The 18,512-nt window shown below is 50.1% G+C and overlaps 1 protein-coding gene across 5 annotated transcripts in view; it reads left to right on the plus strand.

Moving 5' to 3' along the window:
* CHID1 (chitinase domain containing 1) overlaps positions 1–18,512 on the plus strand; it is a 93,062-nt gene that overhangs the window by 38,000 nt on the left and 36,550 nt on the right. The window lies entirely within an intron of this gene.

Raw genomic sequence — 18,512 nt, forward strand, 5'->3', positions numbered from 1 at the left:
GATTAAACTATTTAGTTTCCAACTTTTTATTAATTAATTTATTTTTAGTTTTCAACAATCACTTCCACAAGCTTTTGAGTTTTAAATTGTTCTCCACCTTCCTCCATACCTCCCTCTCCAAGACAGCATACAATCTGATTAGTTTTCAACTTTTAATCTTTGTTTCAAAGGCCCTTTATTGAATGAATTTATTTTTGTGTTATGGATGGTAAAAGATACATTTAATATTTCTACTTTTCTGTATTTGTTTGCAAGGTTTTTATGCCTTAACATATATATATATATATATATATATATATATATATATATATATAGTGAATTTTTGAGAAGGTGCCATGCATAGCTGAGAGATAGGTATATTCCTTTCTATTTCCATTTAATATTCTGCAGAATGCTACCATATCTAACTTTTCCAGAATTCTATTCAGGACCTTTCTTTCTTTTCTCTTTACTTATTTTTTTCATTAGATTTATCTACATCTGATGGAGACCCCACTATTATAGTTTTACTGTCTGTTTCTTCCTATAACTCATTTAATTTTTTCTTTAAGAATTCAGATTCGGTGTATGTATATTTAGAATAAGTGTTAATTCATTGTCTATGGTACCTTTTAGCAAAATGTACTTTCCCTGTTTTTCCCTTTTAATTAGGTCTTTTTTTTCCTTTTACTTTGTCTGAGATCATGATTGCTACCCCTGCCTTTTCTTCTCCAGTTGAAGCATAACAGATTCTGATCCGGCCCCTTATTTTAACCCTGTGTGTATCTTTCTGTTTCAAGTGTGTTTCTTCTTTGATATATTGTTGGATTCTGGTTTCTCATCCAGTGTGCTGTCCTCTTCTGTTTCCTGGGTGAGTCCATCCCATTAATATTTTACGGTTATAATCATTAATTGTGTATTACCTTCCATCCTATTCTCTTATACTTTTCCTTTTCTTTTTCTCCCTGCCTCCAGTTTGGTTTGTTTCTAACTAGTCTCTCCCTTAATCTGCTCTCCCTCTTAGTACTACTGCTTTCCCTGTTGAATAAGACGTATTTCTGTACCTAGCAGTGGGGTGTGTGTGTGTTCCCTCCTTTGATCAGTTCAGATGACAGCTGGGTTCAGGTGTGTCCTGCTCCCCTCTACTTCCTCCTCCTTTGTGGTTAGCCTTCCACTCACGTTCTTCCTGTCTTCTCCCCGCTCCCAATACATTCCTCTTCACACTGTTTTTATTCTTTTACTGTCATCAGAGTGTAGTAAAATAACTCGGGCCTTCTGTCTAATCAGACTCCTGTGACTCCTGATTGTGATAGAGTTCTGGGGGATACATATATCCTCTCCCCATTTAAGAATGTAAACAATTTAATCCTGTTTAGTCCTTTGTTCAGTCATATTGATCTTTTTGTGCTTCCCTTGAGACCTGTGTTTGAATGTCATATTTTCTGTCCAGCTCTTGTCTTTTCATCAGGAATTCTTAGAAGTCCTCTGTCTAATTAATTGTCATTTTTCCCTCAATACAACAATACTCACTTTTGTTAGGTAGGTTATTCTTAGTTGTAATCCTAGATCCTTTGCCTTCCAGAATGTCGTACTCTAAGCTCTCTGCACCTGTATGATCGTGGTTGCTAGATCTTGTGTGATCCTGACTGTGGTTCCTAGGTATTTGAATTATTTCTTTGTGGCTGCTTGATGTATTTCCTCCTTGACCTGGGAGCCCTGGAATTTGGCTGTAAGGTTCCTGGGAGTTTTCATTTTGGATTTCTTTGAAGAGGTGACTGATGGATTCTTACTACTTCTGCTTTGCCTTCTGATTCTAAGAGATCTGGGCAATTTCCTTTTATGATTTCTGCAATTATGATGTCTGGGCTTTTTTTTTTTAATCAGGACTTTCAGATAGTCTGTTGATTCCTAAATTACCTCTCCTCAATCTGTTTTCCAGGTCAGTGGTTTTTCTTTTTTTTTTTACTATGAGATGCTTCACATTTTCTTCTCTTTTTCTGTCTTGTGACATTGTTTTAATATTTCTTGATGTTTCGTGGAGTCATTGGCTTCTATTTAGCACATTCTAATTTTCAAGGAGTTATTTTCAGGGGCAGGGTTTCATGCCTCCTGTGCCAAGCTGTTAATTCTCTTTCCGTACCTTTTTTCCACAGCTCTCATTTCTTTTCCCATTTTTTCCCCTACTGCTTTTGTTTGGTTCTTAAAATCATTTTTTGACTCTTGGCTTCCTTCTTCCGGAAGTTTTGGCTGACTCGTGTCCAGGCTGCAGTTTTCTTTGAGGTTTTGCTTGTAGGTGCTTTGGAGTCATTATCTTCTTCTGGGTTTGTGTTGAGCTTCTCGGTCACCAGAATAGCTCTTTGTGATGATTTGCTTTTTCTTTTCTCTTCTCTCTTCTTGTTTGCTCATTCTCCTAGCTTGCTGCTTGACTTTGGACTTGATGTCAGTAGGTGCTTTGCTCACTTCTTGGGAGATGTCTGGCCCGAGCTTCTGCTCTCTTGTATCTTCCTGCTGTTTTCATAGCTCAGGTTGGGGCCTTCAGGTTTTCATTGATCCCAAAATACAATGTTGTTGCAGTGTCACGGTTTGTTTAGGGGTCGTCTTGGAAGAATTCACAGACTCAGACCATGTCTAATCCAATCAAGGGCATTTATTGAGATTTGATGGACCTCCGAAGTGGGCTGGGTTCCAAGACATTCGGCAGCTTAGTAAGACAACACAGGCCTTGGTCTGGGACTGCTGGGCTAGAGGCTAGAGCTGAGTCTCTGCTACTGGGTTCAGAGGCATCGTTCTTCAGCTCAGTGATTCATCATGACTGCCGCTACTGGCAGACTCCCTCTTCTTTCCAACTGAGAACTCAGCTGTGGTTTACCGAACTACCAGTTGGCACCAGATGGCAGAAGGGATCCCAGGGCACCCTGATTAGGGCTGTTAGGGATGCTCTTCCTGCCCTGGGGCCCAGTCTCTGCTCTTTCAGTCCCACTAGCACAGATGGGCTCCTGGCCAGACCCCATCTCCTGTGTCCACAGACTTCTCTGTCCGTCTCCCTGAGCCACTCTGGGCTGGAAAAGTGGACTTACTGTGCCTTTTTCCTGGTTTTCCCAGTCAGAATTCAGAGTAGGTTTGATGAGGGCATCAGGCTTCCTATTACTTCCCTACATTGATTCTGCCTGCAAACAGATTTCATATTTGCTCCTGGAGGGTAGAGGGTGGCACGGTCAGACCTGCACTTTAAGAAAACCACTTTGATAGCTGGGTGGAGGATGGATTAGACCAGGGAGAGACTGAGGCAGGCAGCCCCCCCTGCAGCTACTGCCGAGGTAATGAGGGTCTGCACCGGGGTGGGGATGTGCTAGGGAGATGTGATGAAGGTGGAAAGGCCAGGCCTTGGTAACAGATTGCATGTGGAGGAGTGAGAGGTAGGGAGGAGCTGAGGAGGATGCCTGGGTTGCAGAGATGGGTAAAGAGGGAACATAGAAAGTCTCAAAGGGGGTAGGTTTTGGGGGAAGAATAATGAGGTCAGTCTTAGATGTGTGGAGTTGAAGATGTCTACGAGACCTCCATCTGGAGATGTCCGGTAGGCAGTTGGAGATTTGAGATTCAAAGTCAAGTAGAGAAGTTTGGGCTGGATACGTAGATTTGAGAGTCATCAGCACAGAGATGAGAATGGAATCCCTGGAGCTGATGAGATCCCCCAGTGAAGCAGTGTGGAGGAAGAAGAGCAGAGGGCCCAGGACAGTGGTTACTGGGGGAGGAGATCCAGCAAAGGAAACTAAGAAGGAGTGGCCAGATAGATAGGGTGTCCTACAAGAAGCCTCAGATGCACTCAGACCCTTGGTGTTGCCATCCACAAAGGCCCCATCTCCATGTTTAGGGACTCTGAAGTACCCTTACCTTTTCCCCTACCGTCCTTCCCCCCTCCCTCTCCCTCACAGCCCCAAGCCCTGTTCTTCATCCTCCCCAGGACCTCCAGTCCCTCCACTCCTCAGTTCTCTCCCCGACCATCAGCCTGCTCACCAAGGTCTGCTTCTAACCCAGGACTCGACTCTTATAGAGTCCGGGGAAGCCAGAGGCATCTGTGGGGCCACCTCCCTCGGCTTCTGTGTTGAAATTGAATTTCATCTAATCTTCTCCTTGAATGAGAAACCATTTGGAGAACCCAGGCTCATGTCTGCTCTTCAGTCTGGTGCCACCTTGAGGCCCAGAAGTGGGGGGCAGGGCTGGTTCCTTTCCCACTCGGCGGTCCTGAGCCCTGTCCGGGAGAATGCGGACATCCACAGACCAGAAATGTTTGTTATTGCTGGCGTGGTCTTTGTGGTCTCTGTGCACATTCTCCTGAAGTCCCCTCTCTGACTTTTCCCAGGGGAGCCCAAGGCACAGAGGGGATTCAGCATTGCTGGGGCCTTGGTGTCCCTGGGGATTCCTGGGGATACATGAGAGGGCCTCTGGGAGACTGCTTGGGGCATGGGGGGCTGGGAGGCCCTGAGCTCAGGGTTAGAGGCCCTCTCAGACTGCTGACAGAGGGGGGGCTCTGCAGCAACAGCCCAAGAAGCTTGCTGGACTTCAGCAGCGTTTCTGTCCTTCCTTGTCCACAGCAGTGAGTGTGATGAGAGACAAGGTCATCAGCTCACCTGACTCCATGGGCCCCTCAGCATTTCTCCTCTTCCTTCTGACTACAGAGCGCTCTCATGGCTGATATTCGGGGGCTAGTCTGACTCTGGATGGAGTGGGGACAGGGGCTAGCTTAGCTGTCTCTTTATGTCTGCCCTGGTGCTCTAAGGCCTCTCAGGACCCCCAGTTTATCCCTGACTGATAAGGTAAGCGCTGCAGTCATCAGCTCAGTGGGTGTATGAGTCAGGAGGGAGGTCAGAGACCATGGAGCCTGAGCCTGCCACTCCATCATGTCTATCGGCCACAGCTTCTTCAGCATTCCCCAGTGGTTGGGCACCCCTCAGATTCCCATTCTTTACCATCCCAAAAAGACCTTGAGATATGTTTGTATGCCCTTAGAGGACTAATCCTTCCCTTGATTTACCCTCCCTCTAATTCCTCCTTCTTCCCTTTCCCTGTTTCCTTGTTGAGTGAAATGTATTTCCATACCCAGCTCTGTGTGTGTGCATTCTTCCCTCCTTTGACCAATCTGGATGAGAGGGAGGTTCAAGTATCGGACCCTCTCACACCCCCTCTTCTTGTTTGCAGAGAAGTCCGCTTGTGCACCCTTATTATGTGAGATAATTTTCCTAACCTTCCTTTCCCTCCCCTCCCCCTTTTGTTCCATCGTTCCCTTAAAATCATGCAGACAAGAGTGGTCACTCCCAGGCCTGAATGGACTTTCTCCCTGGCCCCTGAGGATGCCAGGCTTCACGGGGATACATACATGTATCATCTCGCTATGTTAGAGTGGAAGCAGTCCATCCATGTTTGATCCTTGACAGTGCGCTGTTCCTTCGTGTTGACCTTTTTATGTTTCTCTTCACTCCTGTGTTTGAGCTTGGAATTTTTCCACAGCTCGGGGCTTTTCAGCAGGAATGCCTGGGATTCCTCTATCCCCTTAAAGATCCATTTTCTTCCCTATAGGATTACACTCAGTTTTTCTGGGTGAGTGATTCTTAGTGGTAAGCCTGCATTCTTTGCCACCTGGAGTATTATATTCCAGGTTCTCTGCTCCTTTGTAGTGGTGGCAGCTAAGTCATGTGTGATCCTGACTGGCTCTTTGGTATTCGTGTAGTGTTTTTTCTTCATCATGGAAGCTTTGAGTATCAGCTATGATGTGCAGGCAGTTTTCATTTTGGGGTTTCGTTCAGGAGCTGACTAGTGGATTCTTCCCTCTTCATCCCCCTGGTTCTAAGAGATCCGGGCAGTTTCTCTTAAGAGTTCTTAAAATCTGACATCCAGGCTCTTTTTTTGATCATGGTTTTCAAGTGGTGCAACAATTCTTAACTTTTCTTCTCTTCACTTGTTTTCAAGGTCAGTAGTTTCCTATGAGGTACTTGGATTTGCTTTCTTTTTTTTTTCCTGTCTTTGACTTTGTTTTAATTTTTTTTTTTTTTGTCTCATGGAGTCACTAGCTTCTCTTTGGTCCTTTTTTATTTTCAGAGAGTTTGCTGCTTGGGCAAAGATTTGTTCCTCTGGTGCCAAGCTGTTAATTCCCTTTCCAGTTCTTTCTTCCTTGGCTCCATTGCTTTTCCCTTTTTTCCTCTCCTGCTCTCCTTCCATTCATAAAAAGTACTAACTTTTTTTAAAGTCTTGCTTCTTCTTTTCCAGGAAGTCTAGTTGAGTCTGTGCCCAAGCTGTGTTTTCTCTGAGGCTTTGCTTGCGGACATTTTGAAGCCATTCTCTTCTTTTGCATTTGTGTCTTGAGCGTCCCTGTCACCATGACGGCTTTTTGATGATGGGGTTCTTTGTCTGCTCCTTCTTCCAGCCTACTTTCTGATGCTGGACACTTTCTGTGAGGGTTGAGCTCAGCACACTTCTGAAGGAAAGGTCTGAGCTGCTTCTGCTGTTACTTTCTTGGAGTGGCAAGTGCTGTGTTATTCCACTATCTCAGAGACCACTCAGATGGGGGCTTGAGAGTTTTCAGTACTCCCAGAATGGCCTGATGTGGGGCAGAAGTCGATCTCTGGCGCCTGGTCCAAGCTCGGCAGGTTAGTGACCTGGGGTTGGGTCTGAGCAGCGGCGGATGCTGCTGGACCAAGCCCCTGTGAGCCACCAGGGAGGCCCTGCTGGTTCTGAGAGAGAGAGCTGTGGACTGCCTTCCGGTCTGGGATTCCTGCCCTGGTTCCTTCCCTGCAGGAACAAGGCTGGGCCAGCAGCTGCAGCTGAGTCCCTGGCCTGCTGTTGGGGCCAGTTCCAATAACCCCACCCCTAGGGGCAGGTCACCTCCTTGGTAGTGGGGGACAAAGGTGCCAGCTGTGTTCTGTGCCCCTGGGGTCGCCTCTCCATAGCACCTGGGGTTCTGCAGAAGCCAGGCTTTTTCCGGACCCCATGCCCTGTGTTTACAGCCCCTCTGTCTCTCCTCAGCTGGCCAGGTTGGACAAATGGCCCTCTGGGACTTCTTGGTTTTCCACATCAGGCTTTAGTCTCGTGCATTTTCTGGAACTGTTTGAAGGTTTCTGACGGGGGGTGGGGAGGGAGGGTTGGCAGAAGGGGATGGGGGGGGCCCTCTGGATTCCCCTTTTTTTTTTCTTTTTTAGGCTGTTGGGGTTAAGTGACTTACCCAGGGTCACACAGCTAGTAAGTGTCAAGTGTTTGGTCTGAGGTCAGATTTGAACTCAGGTCCTCCTGACTTCAGGGCTGGTGCTCTATCCACTGCTCCACCTAGCTGCCCCTGGATTCCCTTCTTAACCTGTGGTTAAGCACATTCCTGCAGCTGAGGGGACCCAGCACAGCCAGGGAGATGGAGGGAGTGAGGCTTTGTCTTGGAGATAGGTTAGGCTTGGTGAGGGGGGAGGGAGCAGTGCTCTAGGGTCTAGAGAATTCACTGGGAAGGAGGAGGGAGAGTGCCCAGCTAGCGCTGATACTGCACTGTAAGGTTTCTCATTCGATCCGCACAGTAACCCTGGCATTACCATCCCCCTTTTACAATTGAGGAAACTGAGGCAGATAACAATGAAGTGACTTGCCCAGATTCATGCAGTAAGTGTCTGAGGTCAGATTGGAACTCAGTTCTTCCTGACTCCAGGGCCAGCACTCTGCTTTGTGGTGCCCCTAAGGCCTTATAACCATGAGGAGTTCAAGGTGCCTCCCCTCCCAGAGCCGCCCTCCTCCTCCTCCTCCTCCTCCTCCTCCTCCTCCTCCTCCTCCTCCGGTGAGGCTTTGGCTGGCCTGGCATAGAGGAGGCACTTAGTAAGTACTTGTTGAAAGAAGGCGTGGACAAATGAACCCTTGGGTTTAGGGGCAGGACAGAGGAGAAGGAAGGATGGTGTGTGCTCGAGGAAAGGAGAAGGAAGGGAATGATTCGCAAGCACCATGAGGCTCCTGAAAAAGTACAGGCCTTGCTGGCCCTGCCCTGCTTCTGGCTCCACTGCCAGGTTACAGGCTGTGGTGGGAGAGGCTCTGAGCCAGAACCTTCACCCCAGGGGCTGTGGAGGAGGAGGAAGGAGAGGAAGGGGAAGAGTAGAAGGAAGAGGGGGAGGAGGAGGAGAGGGAGAAAAAGGGGATGAGGGGGAGGGGAAAGAAGGGGAGAGAAAAGAAAAGAGGGAGGGAGGAAGAGGGGAGAAAGAGAGAGGAAGAAGGGGAGGGGAAGGGAGGAGGAGGGGGAGGGGAAAGAGGAGAAGGAGGGGAGAGAGGGAAGAAAAGGGGAGAGGAGGAGGGCAAGGAGGAGGAGAAGGACAGGGAGGAGGAAGAGGGGGAGGAGGGAGAAGGAGGAAGGGGGGAAGAGGAGGAGGAGAGGAAGGGGGGAAGGGGAGGAGGAGAGGGAGGGAGGAAGGGGAGCCGTAAAGCTCTCTTTTAAAGAGTTGGGGGCTCCCCGGGGCTCCGGCTGCAGTTGCCCAGCCTCCCCCAGGGTCTTCATTTCTCTGCTTTACCCCCTCCCCGGCAGCTGACAAGGGACTTGGGCAGCAGAGTGCGGCAGAGCCCTCCTGGGGACGTTTTTCTCTAAGCCGGGCTCCTTGGGATCCTGGGATCGGCATTCACCATAGCAGCGGTCGCTTCGGTTGCTTCGAGGCTCCCGGGGTGGGAGCCCCAGCCGGTGCATTTCGGGGAGTTCTGGGTGGCGGCTGCATAAGCCCCTGGTCCTTGTGAGTTTCCTTTCCTCCTGTTTCCGGTGGGGAAGGGCTCCTGTGGCCCCTCCAGACAGCTGGGATTTTTTTCCTTCTGTCCCCTTGCTGCCAAGGTCTGCGCTATGTGAGTGTGGGTCAGTTGAGACCTTCTCCGGGGCTCCCCCTGCAGTTCCCCGACAGTGGGGCCTGGCCAGCTCTCCTAGCAGGAACAGTGAAGTCCAGCTGCCCCCGGGGTTCAGGAGGAGCACCTGCCGCTGCTGGGCCCTCTGAGCTATTGCGCGGTTTGGTGGCATAAGTTAAGGCCCCCCCCCGACTCTCTCCCTGAGTGTCCCACCGCCTGCCCCCGCGTGTTGAGGGCATCCTTTCTGGTGGGTTTTCCTGGGGCGTGTCTTCCCTCGCTGCAAGCCCCCTCCAAAGCTTCACCATCTCTTGGCAGATGCCTCTGAATCCACTGCAGTGGGCCATTCATTTTCTGGAGGATGCTTGATGCGAGCTGGTGCTGACAGGGCTCTTCGCCCGAGGGCACCGAGGTCTGTGAAGGAGCTCCTGGGGTCTTGGGATTTGCAGGTGTCTCCGATTGTTTGCACACTGAAAGCAAGCTTGCCCCTGCTTCGGTCACAGAAGCAGCATTGGCCGAGAGCCTACTGCATGCAGAGCCTTGTTCTTGGTGCTGAGAGGGGGGAACGATGAAAGAAGGCAATGTGTGCCTTCACAGCACGCTCCAGGGGGATACACACATACACACTCAGACTTGTGTGCACACACATATACCACAGACACACCATCTGGATACACACATGTACACACTCACTCTCACACACACTCCTACTTACACATACTCTCACAACACATACGCAATGCATAAACCCACATTCACACACTCACGTGTGCACACATATGTACACATTCACCAGCACACATACATATACAGTCACACTCATACACAATACACTTATACATATACACATTCAACACATACACAACTCGTGTACACACATACAAATATTCACATACATGAATATACACACATGCACACGCATATTATACACACTCACATACATACCATCGTGCAAAAACATACTTATACACTAACACATACATACATACTCATATATATACCCACTCATACAGACTCATATGCACATTCACATTCATATACATATGCACACTCATACATACACTCACATGCGCACACACATACCTATACATAACACATGCTTGGAACACACATTCACATGCACACACATTCACACACACGTTCGCTAGTTGCACATACTCACATGCCCATGTATACACACATTCAGTCACGTACACATACATTGCCACACACACATCCATACAAAAACACATACATATACATGCACACACTTGGCACACACACACATTCACTAGTTGTGCATGCACACATTCACTCATGCACACATACACTCTTGACACATTCTCACACATTCACTAGTCGCACACACTCTCATGCACATGTATACACACATTTACTCACACATACACATCCACACATATACACATACGCACGCTTGGCCCACACACTCACAATTCACTCACGCACACACATCCACACACACACACACGCTTGGCACACACACATTCACACACATACACACACATGCTTGGCACACACTCACACATTCACTAGTGGCACATTCACACACACACTCATCCACATACACACGCTTGGCACACACACTCACATTCATTAGTGGCACACATTCACACACACACATCCACATACACATGCTTGGCACACACACACACACATTCACACACATCCATACTCACACACATACACACACACACGCTTGGCACACACACTCACACATTCACTAGTGGCACACACTCACACACACATTCACACACACGCACTCACACACATCCACATACACACGCTTGGCACACATCCTCTCACATGTTTCACTAGTCAGCCTGGGTGGTGCTTCGGTGCCTGGAGAGGAGTGTTGAGTGTCTCCGTCACATCAAGCTGCCATCCATTCGTTCATCTCTCTGTCAGAACTTGCAGCATCTATTTAGACTCTGGGCCTGGGCCGTCCATCGTCTGTGAGGTGAAAGGGCGCTTCTTGACATCCTCCCAGGCCCAGGTGGCTCATCCCAGCTCGGCCTCTTTCCATGGTCTTGGAGCAGCCCCATCCTGGACGTTGTTGTGGCCGTTGTGTTCTGGGGCCCATGTCCTTCCCTGGGAATCCCGTCTGACCAGCCTTTCTTTGTTCCTCTGAGTTACTCCTCCATGACGTGGCCGTGAGGGTGTCCATTCAGCTTCCAGTTGGGTAGCTACTGCGGGAGGAGGGCTCTGAGTGCCAGGGATCTTTCTCTCTGTCACTGATATCCAGGAGTCAGACTCATTCTGTTGGCCCCAAACTTGCCAAGGATTCTGTTGTATCCCCAGATGGGGTGGATGCCCAGCCATGAGCAGTGGTAGGCGCCCCCTCCCTGGTGGGCTCCCTGCAGAGGCTGAATGAGCGTCCTGGGAGCTTGGACTAGAGGGTCCTTGAGTACCTCCCTGACTCTGAAGCTTTAGTGATGCTGATTCCTTGAGGCAAGGGGTAGGAGAAATGTGGCTTTTCTCAGTGTCACTCCAAGGTCATTTCTAAATTCTTTTATTTATTTTATATATTGTGAGGCAATTGGAGTTAAGAGACTTGCCCAGAGTCACACAGCTAGTGAGTGTTACGTGTCTGAGGCTGGATTTGAACTCGGGTCTTCCTGACACCAGTGCCGGTGCTCTATCCACTGTGCCACCTAGCCTCCCTATCCAAGGTCATTTCTAGAAGAGTTGCACCAACTTGTGGCCTCCCTGACAGAGTATTAGTGTCTCTGTCTCTCTGCTCCAGGGCTGACTGATTGGAAGGAAGCAGCTCCGTGACCTCAAGGATGTTGGGTTTTGGGAAATTATGGCAGTGATGGAAGTTGGCTGAATTGAGCTTTTCTTTTTGGATTGTGCTGGATTCAGCCCGGCTTGATGGATGTGGCCTTCTCCCAGGCCAGGCCTCTTGGGTATTCTGAATCTAGAGTGCCAGAGCTGAGTCACTTCCACTTGAAAACGTCCACGTCCAGTCTCCAGGGAGGTCAGTCCCTGCTCCTGCACATACTGACACAGAGCTCATTTGTGGCAGCTCAGATGTGCAATAGAGAGTATGTGAGGCCGCAGGCAGAGGAGTGGGAGGCTAGGCACTGACAGGGCCTTTGTCCCTAAGGCCTCAGGCCTGGCCACAGAAGTAAGAAGTGTGCACATCTCAGCCTCTCCCGGGGAAGAAAGGGGTCCAGTCTGAACAATGGGCATCTGGACAGGGTGGGTTGAGGGCTGGAAGACCTGAGTTCAAATCCCAACTTTGAAACCTGCTAGCTGAGTGACCTTAGACAAGTGGCTTAGTCTCTCCGCAGCTCAGTTTCCTCATCTGTGGAGGGAGGGGGGTGGGTCCAATGGCCTCTGGGTCCCTTCTAGTTCTAGACCTGTGAACCTAGAACCTGGCCACTAGAACCCAAGGAGAAGACACGAAGGCAGGGGGCTGATCACCCCTGGGCTAGTTGGGTGGAGATTGGGGAAGGGGCCCTCGGCCCAGGCAGCAGAGCTGCTCTGGCAGACATTGTGGTCAATACAGCAGAGCTGCAGATGGAGGCTAGGGGATGACAGGGTTGTGTCTTCCTCACTCGAAGCCAGGGACACCTGAAAGTCTTTCCCCTAGAGAGCTTTGAGGCCAGGAGAGAACCCTGTCTGTGATGGCCTTGGGGGCAGGGAAGGGGGATTGTCTGTAGGGAGGACACGGGTATTTATTTAGGCACCACTGTGTGCCAGGCACTGGATTGAGAGTGGAGGGGGCCTGGAGGTGGGGAAGGGACCTTCCCTCTAGGCTCTTCCCTTACTGGAATCCTACTTTAATAAAGATAAGGAATCTGTGATTTCAGTGGCTACAGTGGTGGTCGGGGCCCTGTTTACTCCTCCAAAAAGTCACGGCCTTAAGCCCCGTATTCCCTCCTGCTCCTTCCAGCTTCGCTTCCATGGGATCAATAAGTACTAAGCTTTTACCGTATTAGAAGCCCCACAGAATCGGGAGAATAATTGTCTAAAACTCATTTGGAGAGGGGCTCTAGCTGCATTGTGTGGAGGGCCCTCGACACCAAATCTAGGGAGGCCATAAGTGGGGAGTGAGTGAAATTTCTGGAGCAGGAACCTGGTGTATAGCCAGAGCTGTGTCTAAGGAAAGGCCTTTGCCAGCTCTGTGGTGGACAGACTGAAGAGGGGAGCATTGGGCGGCAAGGAGGGCAAGGAGGAAGTTATTGCAAGACAGAGGGAGGGAGGAAAGGAGGGAAGAAGGGAGAGAGGGAGAGAAGAGAAGGAGGGAGGGAGGAAGAGAGGAAAGAAGAGAGGGAGGGAGGGAGGAAGAGATAGGGAGGGAGGGAGGAAGAGATAGGGAGGGAGGAAGGAAGAGAGGAAAGAAGAGAGGGAGGTGAGGAGGGAGGAAGGAAGGAAGGAGGAAGAAAGAGAAAGAAGGAACAAAAAAGAGGTAGGAAGGGAGTGAGGGAAAAAGGATGGAGTGAGGAAGGAAGAGAGGGAGGGAAGAAATAAGTGTTTATTAAGTGTCTCCTCTAGGGATGCAAACAGAAGCCAAAGATAGGCCCTGCCCTCAGGGAGCTCACAGTCTAAGGGGGAACACAAGTTCTGTGCAGGCTCCGGAGGAGAGAATGAACAGAGGGAAAGCCCTGCAGTGGCCAGGCCTGAGGCAGGCTGCCTTCCTGGAGAAGGTGGGATTTTAGTGGGGATGTAGAGGAAGTCAGGGAGGTCAGCCATTGGAGCAAGGAAGGAAGGATGGCCTGGGGCAGAGATGGAGGCTCTTGTTCCTGGGACAGCTGGGGGACTCTGGGAGGAGCCAGGAAGGTGTGAGGAGACTGGAGTTGGGGGGGGGGGGGGGGGGGGGGGTACTGCAGGGCTCTGAAGGCCAGAGAGCATCTTGTGTGTGGTCTTGGGGACAATACACACACACACACACACACACACACCCATACGTATACACACACACATATACACCCACCCACCTATTACACACTTACCCCCCCATACACACACATCTATTACACACACATACACACCCCCACCCCATACACATACATCTATTATATACACACACATCTGTTGCACAGGCGCATACACACCTGTTACCAACGCATACACACTCCCCTCTCCTTTGTCCGGTGGGGCTCAGCTGTTTTCAGGGTCCGCCCTGGGGTACACCAGCTGGACCTTCCCCTTAATTGCATTCCAACGTTGATTTCTGGGAGCTGCTCCTGTGTGTCTCATCCATCCTGCCTGTTTGGGAGGAATGAGGGGTGGAGCCGAGAAGCCCTGGGGGTGTTGCGGGGGTGGGGGGGGAATTGTTCTTTTCTGTCCTTACCTGTGGCTGCCCTGTCTTGAGGCAACTCAGACCTAAGCCTAGCAACCAGAGGGCTGGGCCAGGGAGGGAGGCAGGGCCTGGCTTACCTAAGGAATGTAAGGAATCCAACCTGTAGCCTTCAGAGTCTCCTGCTTGTCTGTCTGTTTCTCCCTGCTAGCTTCTTGATGGTTTCTTGGAGCTTCTAACAAAATGCCTCAATGACCCCCTTTTCCTTCTCTTCTTTTGGGATGGCCTTTTGACGTCCCTGTTGCAAGCCCTGGCCCCCCCCCCCCCCCCCCGGCTTGGACAAAGGACAGCTGGCCGTTAGGGCGCAAACGCCCACCCTGGCCCTGGGTCAGCACAGCTCAGTGACTCTTGGGGCATCCTCCCCAAAGCCTTTCCAAACTGGCAAGGCCCACTGGCAGCTCCACCAGCCATGAGTTAAGGCGCCTGCTTTCCCACAGTCCCTCTATCATGTGCCATTCAGTGCCAGTCATGAAAAGAGCTGAGGAGGAGCCTTCAGACAGGCACAGAGGCAGGGAACCAGGAGAGAGCAGGGTCACAAGGTGGTGCCCAGTGTCCTGGGCTGCTGAGGACCACGAGGGCCACTCAAAACTCTGGAGGGGGCATTCCCCCTTGGTGGTTGACATTGCAGAGGACTGAGGAGAAACATGTGGAATATGTATGTTGAAGTGCCCTAGTATGAGGGCCGGAGTTGGGAAGAAGAAGAGAAAGATGGGACTGTTTCACTTTATATTTTCTTTTAGTAATCTTTACTATTTGGGGTTCACGCTGTTCCTTCTGAATGTTTGGTTAGCCGTTAGTAGTAACTTTGCTTGACCCAAGCTTGTCCCACGAGATGTGCAAGCTGAACAGTCCTCAGATGAGGACCCTTGATGTCCCCAAGCTCTTGGTGACAGGTCAGTCTGCCCTTCCCCAGCAGATGTGTGAGCCTTCTGATTAGTTTGATCTGTGTCCTGACTTGGTTTACTTATAAAGGCTGTTGAACTAGGTTTGTTTAAAGGAGGTCAGAATGTTGGTTTGTTGTTGAAGGAAGCCTGGGGCCATGAATCTGTTTTCTCTTGAACATTTATGGGCCTGGGAGGAATATCCCAGATCACCTCAGGTACAAGGATCGCCTCTCTGCTGCTCTGACAGAGTTTTGTCTAGAAGAGTTGTCAGACGCCTAAGTCTTTGATTGATTTGGTTTTGTCTGACATCTGGTCTCAGACTGAAAGCCTTGGTTTTTCACACTCCTATGATTTCTGTATTGGGACCTGCTGCATGAACTCGGAAAGGAGCCGTTTCTCCCAAAATTAACAAAAGGCCATCAGCCCAGGATTAGCCGGCCCATTGTCCGTCCCCTCGCAGCCTCCAGCTCTTGTCTCCCCTGTGGCTTAAGCCTTCCTCACTTCTATGCCTTTTACTCCCAGTAGAAGACCTTGCCTCCTCCTTTACCGAGAAAGAGAAGCAATTTGTTGTGAGCTTGCCTCGGCCTAATGAGATAGCCCCCCATTTTCTCCAGTTTTGGGCTTATCTCTGAGGAGGAAAGTCCCTTCTTCTCCTTGCTGAGACCAGCACCCGTGGTTTCACCCTTGAGACACCGCTATGTCTGGTCTTCAGTTACTTCCTCTCTACTGTGACAAATCCAGGTTTCCCCCGTCCTTCAAACTGCCCTCTGGGCCACCTTCTTCTCAAGCCCCCTTACTTTGCACAGACATACTTCTAGAAAGAGACACACACACACATCACCTCCATTTCCCCAGCCATCCTCTCCTTCATTTCTCAAGCCCCTGGAGTCTGGCCCTGGTTTAGCACTCTGCTCAGGATTATCAGTGATGTCCTGATTGCATGGCCCAAGGGCCGATTCTCCACCCTCCAGCTCCCCTCCCACACACCCCTTCTCCTGGATTGGTGTCTGCTTTCTGGGCTCTTCTGGTTTTCCCTCTACCCATCTAGCTGCCCCTCTTCAGGCTCCTTGGCCGGATTCTCCTCTATGTGCCACCTCTGCTGATGTGTCTCCTGTCCTGGGCCTGCCACTTGCTCATTTATCATCTCTTTGCAGATGAGTCTTGGATCAGCCCCATTTTCTCTCTTGAATTGCTTGTAAGCTCCAATTGGATATCCCATTGATGTCTCCAGCTCACCAGGTCCAAAAGGGGGCTCATCATCTTTTCTAAAAGAAAACCCATCCTTCCTGCAGATTTCCCTGTTTCTGTTGAGCGTAACATCGTCCTTTCAGCCCTTCACCCCGTCTGGTCCATTCTCCCCTCCCACCATTTTTCACATCTACCCCCTTCGCCGTGCTCAGTCTGGCCCCTTGTCACCTCTCTCCAGCCTGATGATTGCAGTTGGACTACAAGCTCCGGGTTTTTCCCTCCTCCATCTATCCCCAGAGCTGGCCTGACCACATCGCTCCAGCTCACTGTTATATGGAGGACCCGAAAACAAAGTCCTTAGCAGGGCAGCGGAAGCCCTTCACACCTGAGCCCCAGCCTCCTTCTTTAGCTCGCTGTTCCGGCCACATGGGTGCGCTCACTTTCTCCGCGCTCAGCATCCCAGCGCCAGCTTCCATGTCTTCGGATAGCTGTCCCTTATGCCAGGAATTGAGTTCTTTCTTATTTAGGATTCTTAGAATCCATAGCTTGAGAAGCCCGTCCAGGGAGACCAGGAGAGAAGCAGAGGCACCTGTTGTTGCCAGTACTCTTCAGTATCGTATTGGAAACGTGCGCTAGGGCAGCAAGATGAGAAAAAGAGATGGAAGGGATGAAGAAACAAAACTGCCAGCGTAAGTGTGGGTCATGGGATCTTAGAGAACCCTAGAGAATCAGCTGAAAAACTGGTCAAGACTACAATAAAATAAACACACTGATCATCAGCATTTCTGTATGTTACCAGCAAAATTCAGCAAGAAGACATAGAAAGGGAAATTCTATTGAAAATAAATGCAGTGGCAAGCTTCAGAAAAACCTGGAAAGGCTTGTACGGACTGATGCAGAGTGAAGTGAGCAGAACCAGGAGGACGTTGTACACAGTAACAGCAATGTTGTGCGATGACCAACGTTCATAGACTCAGCCCTTCTCAGCAATACAAGGATCTAAGACATCTCCGAAGGCCTCATGATGGAAAATGCTGTCCACATCCAGAGAAAGAACCATGGAGTTTGAATGCAGATCTATTTTTTCCTTCTGTTGTGTTTTGTTTCCTCTTTCTGGTGGTTCTTTCTATTGGTTCTAATTCTTCCTTACAACGTCACCGATGTGAAAATATGTTTAATAGGAGTGTATATGTAGAGCCTATATCAGGTTGCACGTTGTCTTGGGGAGAGAGGGGGGAAAGGAGAGGGAGAAAAATTTAAAACTCAAAAGTTTATGGAAGTGACTGTTGATAAATCAAAATAAATTTTTTTTAAAAATTTTAAAAAAGAAAAGAAAAGAAATGCAGTCAGGAAGACTCAAATCCAGCCTCAAACACTTACTAGCTGTGTGACCCTGGGCAAGTCATTTCCCCTCTGTCTGCCTCAGTTTCCCCAGGTCTCTAATAGAGCTTCCCTCCCTTCCAGGGTCATTGTGAGGAATAGATGAGAAGCTAATTGCAAAGTGCTTAGCACAGTTCCTGGTACGTGGTAGGTGTCACATAAATGTTAGTTATTAGAGGTTCATAAATACTTGTAGAGCTCTTTGTGTGATGGTAGAGAGCTGGAAATCAAGGGGATGGCCGGACAAGTTGTGGTATGCAGTTGGGATGGAGTGCTTTTAGTGATGGGGGGCAGACTCAAGCACCCCTGACACCCTCCCTACTGATGCCCTCTCAAAGCTTCTCTCAGCTGTCCTGCCTTACAGGGCCCCAGGTTGCATCCTACCCGTGCCAGGCTCCCTGCCCCTCTGCCCCCAGCCAGGCCCCTCACCCGCTCTCCACATTCCTGGGACTTGACTTCATTGTCCCATTTTATCTTCCTGGCCTCTCCCTGCCAGGAGCTCTAGGGATTATTATCCCCATTTCATGGGAGGAAACTGAATCCCAGAGAGATTAAGGGAGCTCCCTACAGTCACGCCCATGGGATCAGAGGTGGGCTTCGAGGGTGCATTCGGATCCCAGGCCTGGGTGGAGGCTCCTGGCTCCCTCCCCCCAGACCCCCCATGGGGAGCCAGATTAATCTAGAAAGGAAAGGAAGTGCGGCAGAATCTAATGCTGCCCGTAACTGCTTGTGCTCCGGTTCCCTCTTGAGCAATCAAAATCAATTTGCAGCAGATGGGGTTTTCCAGAGCTGGGTGAGGTCTGGCTGTGGGGCCCTGCTATGCTAGGTGTGGCTCAGAGCTGGGCGGCCAGCACCAGCCAGAGCAGGGATTGGAGGGTGCCGGGGGGGGGGGGGGTGCCTGGCACAGCCCCTCTGCCTGACCTCTTAGGTGTTGCTGGGTG

The sequence above is a fragment of the Phascolarctos cinereus genome, unplaced genomic scaffold (genome assembly GCF_003287225.1).
Source record: "Phascolarctos cinereus isolate Bilbo 61053 unplaced genomic scaffold, phaCin_HiC Scaffold_9;HRSCAF=440, whole genome shotgun sequence".
NCBI classification, from domain to species: Eukaryota; Metazoa; Chordata; class Mammalia; order Diprotodontia; family Phascolarctidae; genus Phascolarctos; species Phascolarctos cinereus.